Raw genomic sequence first — 6,836 nt, forward strand, 5'->3', positions numbered from 1 at the left:
TTCTTGGGAGCATTCTTCTTGGGTCCCATCTGGTCGCCTAGCGAACAAAAAGAAGAAATTCTAGAAGAAGGCGACTTAAAAATGGAGAACAATCTGTTTCCTTGACACGAGCTGAGGTAAGCCCAGCCCGTGGAGAGTGAGACCACGCAGTTCTATGAACACATGCCCGTGCTCCCAACAGATCCCCGATTACTCGGAATTCGTGTGTCAAGAGGGTCAGGTTAGAATTTTTCCTTGGAGGGAAAGTTCCAATAGGCAAGAAAGGTAAAACCGCCTGTGAAGCGTGTCTCCTAAGCTACCCGGTTTTGCACCCAAAATACTGGATATTTTGAACTAATATCCCAAAAATCCTACCCAGAAATTTTCCTCAGAAAATGCATCCTGTAAACCATGCTCCTAAACGGTTTTCTAATACAAACAATACCCTAACCTAAAAGGCTTTCACCCTTCATGCCCACAAAAAACCAGCAAACCCTTGCATGCGGCTACAGTAAATATTTACCTAAGCTACAGTGAAAAATCATTTCAAAACATGCACAATCAGGAGACTTACAGTATGAGTTGGTTGTGAAGAGGATGAAGGGGTTGCCTAGGTTGGAGCTTCGTCGGGTAGTTGATTCCAAAGATTTGAAGGAGCCCTTGCACCTGAGTTTCTGGAACGCCGAAGATGGTAACCGGAAAGAGAAAAGGGGGGGATTTTTGAGAGCAAGAAGAAGAGGAAAATTTCTGAAAAATTTCAAATAAACGGGTGGCCCATGCGTAAGGTGGCCACCCCTTTTATATACATGAAGGGACACGTGGGGAGGACCGTTGGATTGCCCTGATGTGGGATCCAAGGCCCTCCAGTCGAAAGACAAAACGACGACTGAGCATAGGCTAGGCCATTAAATGCGGTTCTCGGAAGACGTATCGTCACCAACCACGATGTTCCACATATTCGGCGCCTGCGCAGAATGTGGAATATGAGGAGTTCATGGGGAAGCCTAAAAGCCCCTACTGTGGCCCTACACGACGTCGTGTACCACGAGCAGGGGCTTGGGGGGTAGATGTACGCCCTGATTTTCCCACGGGCTGATTAGCGAGCTGAGATACAGCCTAATCATGACTACCACGTGGACATCCCCAAGACCGGAGCTGCCATCATAAGATCCTACCTCCTTAGCTTGAGGTAACCTAAGGGTTCGCCAAGATTGCTAAGGATTGAGTCTGGACTCTGGAGACCACAGGTCGAGGGAAGCATCCAGCTCGTGGCTCGAGCTAGAGTTGGAGTTGTGACCCTTTATAAAGTCAACCACGCAAGGTAAACGTGCATATATCAGACATCATGTGTCTGATATACCCCTGACTTCTCGGACACGCAGCAGGAACGTGCGTATTCAGACACCCATGACTGGGTTGGGCCGTGCGGCCCATTATCCCCTTACCTATTGATTTGACCACACTTATGTGTCAAGTTTAGGAATTAATCATGAATGTCACAGAGTTGACATGATAGGTAAGAAGGTCACGGGATGACCTTCTTACCCACTCCCAGGTGCCTTCTCCTATAAATATGGAGACCCTGGGAGTTGTAAGGGGTTGGATTGAATATTGTAAGAAATACCCTGTAAAAGAATACCCAGTATATAGCAATAATACTGATTGGTGGAGTAGAAGGATTTTAACCTTTGAACCACCTAAAAAACATATTTTGTGTCACCATTCCATTTCCAAGATCATTCATCTATTTCGGTTCAACATAAGCATTAATCCCTTTCTCTTTCTTTTCTTAATTACCTGTTGGCAAAGAACCGCGTCAACAGGCCCGACCCAAACACCACCAAAAATGTTGACCTTGAAACGCTAGGGATGAGGAAGAACTGATGCCTCCACCAAAACCTGGCTCGTAACGACCATGAGAGATCTAAAAAGGGTAGTCCATTGGTGGAGAAGAAGGCCAGCCATCACATGTACATCGAAAGACCCCCTCGGCCAGAGCCACCCAAAGCCTAGGCAAGAGCTGGCATGCTCTAACTAAGGGAGGAGAATCTCAAGCCTGTTGGGCAAGTGGGACGTAAAGAAAGAGAGTTTTTTTATTGGGATTTGATGTAAATACCTATTTTATTCAATTAAGCATTTATAATTTTTAAATTATTATTCAAATTTTTTATAATTTTTTTATTACAATAATTTTTAATTCTATTTTTAACATAAAAAATATTAAAATATATTAAATATAATAAAATTGGAGAAAATTTTTTCAATACACTCAAACTATGAGAACTAAATTGTATTGATTTTTTTTTTGTAAATTTTTTTAACGAAATTTTAACCATGTCAATCCTAAAGATGAATTTGCATCAAAAGAATAAATTTGCAGACCAATAATATAATTTATATTTTAAAATTAAGTATGTTTTATATTATACCCTCTAAACCCTCCCATATCAATTTTCGGTACCTAAAATATAATAACATATCTATATTCCTCAAGAATCAAGATCCGTCTCAGATTATTGTGTCCCATAACGAGTCCAACCAATATAATTTTGACACTTCATTTAATTTTGACACCTCAGATTACTAGGGGAGGTATGTTGAAATTAATTGGGCATCAAACAATAATCAAGAATTGACCAAACATAGTCATGCTCAACATTGCACAATGAAATCATCTTATTTAAGACATCAAACATAATAAGAAAAAGAAGTTTTACATACCTTTGTGATCAAGTCTATGAACCATCATTCTCCATGATTATGCTCATCACATTTCACCCACCTACACATCAAAGATCAAAGGCGTGCTTGGGGTGTAGATGAACACTACTCTCTTTCTCTACTTTTCCTCCAAACACCCATTGTCCATACTCACATTATAAAAGGTGTAACCCCTTTTATAAAACATAATGGGCTTATTGGGCCTAGATACCCAATGAGAGGATTAGTTTTCCTGGTCCAGTGGGCTGCCCTAAAGACATTGAGAATGTGTCCATGGGCCCCGAGCGTGTCAGTATATTATGTCCATCCCATTATGGTCCGATGGTAATAGCATGCAATACCGATTATATAGTTATCCTTACATGCTAATCACGACACTACGTGAGCAACGTATAATTATGTCAGTCCATATAAAATATTCTAACATTCTCCCACTTGGACTACATAATTAAACCAACAAGTGCTCAGTGAAAAATAATGTCTATACACAAGAATCTCAAGAATCACAAATGTCTATAAAACCAATTATGCATCATATCATATCGATAGGATACAAATATGATACATAACGAGACATTGGAGATTCATAAAGCATGGCGATAACTCCCAATATGGATCCACTCAAACATGATATCTAGACTAAGCCATTGGCTCGCATCATTATATCATTACCAAACGAGTGTGCACTCATAATGCCAAAGAGTGATCCACAATATGCATGTATTCAACAATAAATAGCAATCCTTAACATGTCTATCATATATGAAAACAGTAACTCCCACTGATTTAATACATCTTTGGCACCTAACAATTCACATAAGAAGTATGTTCTCAGTACACACGGTTAGGTAAGCCTTGTCAATGTAGTTATTGACATGTTATCTATAAGTGCGTGTCATGATGCAAATAAAGGACTCCACAGTTTTCTCACTACAAATAGAACGTCTTCTTCATTAATGGAGTAACAAGACTCCGCAAGTTCCGAGAGAAAGATATGACTGCGACATTTATCACATAAGTTCAGTAAATTCACAATAGAGTAAACTACTCTTGACACTGAAACGAAATATCACAGTTGTATTGTATAAACCATGTCCTCATAACACGTCTCTCACTCTACATCTATGAATGAGGATGCTGTAAGTGTCCACCTAACACCTAATTACAAAATAACTCATTTTACCATTATACATGCATGTATGAGAGAGGAAATTGTAGGTGTTTATTTGATTAGACACTTAATCACAAAATAGCTCCTCCTACCATTATAAAGGATTTTGATATCCATGCAGCCTGTTCAATTGATATCACTAAAACCAACTATTGAGCGTCATAATGTTGATTTGTCGATTGCAAAGACATCATTGATACCATAAGGATGACTACTCAAGTACCAATCCAGCATGCCCATGACAAATATCACAATAGGGAATGCATATACATGAGAACACTCGAGGATGCCTTCAACAAGCATGTATGGAACAATCTCAAAATTGATCTCTCATCATTATCAATACACGTGGACTTTAGGCCTTTCACAATACATCACACTTTAGACTATTCCAAAGTTCTCACTGAAATTGAAACATTACTCACATCAAAAGTCAGTCAACATAAACTATGAGATAATTCATCTTTCCGTTGATCTCAACATGAAGAATCTAAATACTTAGACCATGCAAGGCTTCTCTAAAATTCTTCATCCAACAGAGACTATCAAATAACGCTTTTACTTGTCTCCAGATTAGATCAGTATCATAAATTATGAGCAATGTACTAACCATGTAATAATATAAATATATCATCGTTCCCATTGATCTCTCACATAATATTGACTAACGATAATGTTTCGAATTGTCCATTATGAGAATAATAATAGTCATTGTCTTGATGCCTTTCCAAAATGAATTTAATCCATTGAATTCGGGTGTCCTTTTCAGTTGCCTTCTCAAGGCTTGATTGAGCCAAATGAAAATTCTAAAATAAGAATTTAGTTCTCACATCCTTCTATATTGATTTCCAAATAGTCAGCACTTTATCATCCAATAATAATGTATTTTGAACAGTTCATTCCATTATAATGGTAACTAGCTATAGGCTTTAATCAACCTTAATTTGTTCCTCAAATAGTCTGTTCTCAACAAGACCTGTCATCAAGAAAAATCTATCAGTTATCATGTGATTAAGCCTAAACTTCCATGTTTGATCATATCTTGGAAATCGTGATATTAACATATCAGCTCTCCAAATAAGGATTAAGAACTACTAATGGCTCTCGATTAATAATTTTGAGTTATATGTCGCCAACCTTATTTCCTACTTGTAATTGTAGGTCTGTAAAACTATTTCGATCCTATATCTTTGCTTGTTCACATATGGAGTTTCTTATCATATTCTGGCTGATTGTAGGGTCGACAAGAAGAACAGCGGAAGCAAAACAAGGGATAAGTCTAGTTATTCCCTAAATAGTCTTTTGACCCTTGACTAACCCCAACTTGAAACTCCAACATGGACAACTTTATTTACTTATCATCAATAGTGGATAAAAGAGACAATTATATGAACCATAGTACTATCAAAAAATAACCATTGAGATAATCATTTTCTCTTTCACAATTAAACTTTGAGATTGCGATTGCCCAAAAACAAGGTCTGCAAATCAAATCAATATTCAGTCTCAACCTATATAAGACTATTTGGAATGAAACGATACAACCCATCAAATCTAAATCCTTTCGAGTGTCATAGCAAAATACTTAACTCCTATTGTCTCTTTAAACACCTAACATGGTTGTGAATATGGAATTATGTTTGTGATTATATTAGTCCATCCAAAAATTCAAATATCTCTCTCACTTGGACCAATATAATAAACAACCACCATATTAAACTTCATTATCTAATAGGCAGTCAAATAAATCATGTATAATATCATACTGATAGGATACATATATTAAACATAATTTGGCCTAGAAGATATCCAAATATAATAACAACCATTAAAACAACACGCATGCAGTGCAACCATTGAGACTATATATATACGTCTCGTTTTGTACTTGTCACTTCGTCAAACAATGCATATAAGAAGTGATTGCACATCATTATGCATGTTTGGATTAATTATTTAGGTGTTTTCCACTTTGAAGCTTTCTAAAACACAAAAAAAATGTTTAAAACTTTGATGTGTCAAAGTTCGAGAAGACTGTGCTCAATATAATGATCATGTGAGAGAGATTTTAACAAAGAGTAATAAATACTCGATATCTCTCAAATATTATACATGATATTATAGATCATAAAAAAAACTTTATGGACAAAAGAATTAATATGACCAACATGTGTACTATGCTTAAATAAGTCCAAACTTAACTTCCCCTTATTCTTTCCATTGGTTATCCAAAAAAGAATACTAAGTTATCAATATCACTATATGGCAAGCTTTGTTTCATTGACTTCAATCAAACCAACATTGTTGCCTAAATATAACTTAGTTATCCTCAAATTTGTAGCAACAACGACATGATATTGAGTACACATGTGTTATTCCATTTAATTTGGACTCATCATGTTTACGAACATCTCCAAGTAATACGCTTATTACCTCGAAATATATAATGATCACATATCTATTGTCGTATTCATTCAAAATTTGTCCACTTATATGTCATATCGTGAGCCTTAATTATAAGAAAAACACAATAGATGATTCACTAGTTCCATTGAAACTATCTTAGGGCATAAAATCAATGCAATAGTCTCCTGCACTCATCATTATCGAAAAACGTAAAAGTTTCACTTCAATACCTTAAGAGATTCCTAAGCGATCTCATCCTCATAAAGTTGTCATAGAAGGATCGATTAACACATATATACCTCACTACAGCCAACTAACACCCATCTCAATATTCTCAATCTCCCACAGATCATGGAGTAACTTGGCATCTATTTAAACAATGCGACTTCAAGATTTATAAATTTTAGTCCTAGTCCATCTTTACAATGAGATATCGTTATGTCAAAAACATATTATTGTCCCATCTGATAACTAAATGGTAGAGATTTTAGGATTGCTTGAAGCTAAGAGAAAATATCAATGAGCAGTGCCACTATGCATGTGAAAACAAGGATAACGC

This window comes from Humulus lupulus, chromosome 7 (genome assembly GCF_963169125.1).
Source record: "Humulus lupulus chromosome 7, drHumLupu1.1, whole genome shotgun sequence".
Classification (NCBI taxonomy): Eukaryota; Viridiplantae; Streptophyta; class Magnoliopsida; order Rosales; family Cannabaceae; genus Humulus; species Humulus lupulus.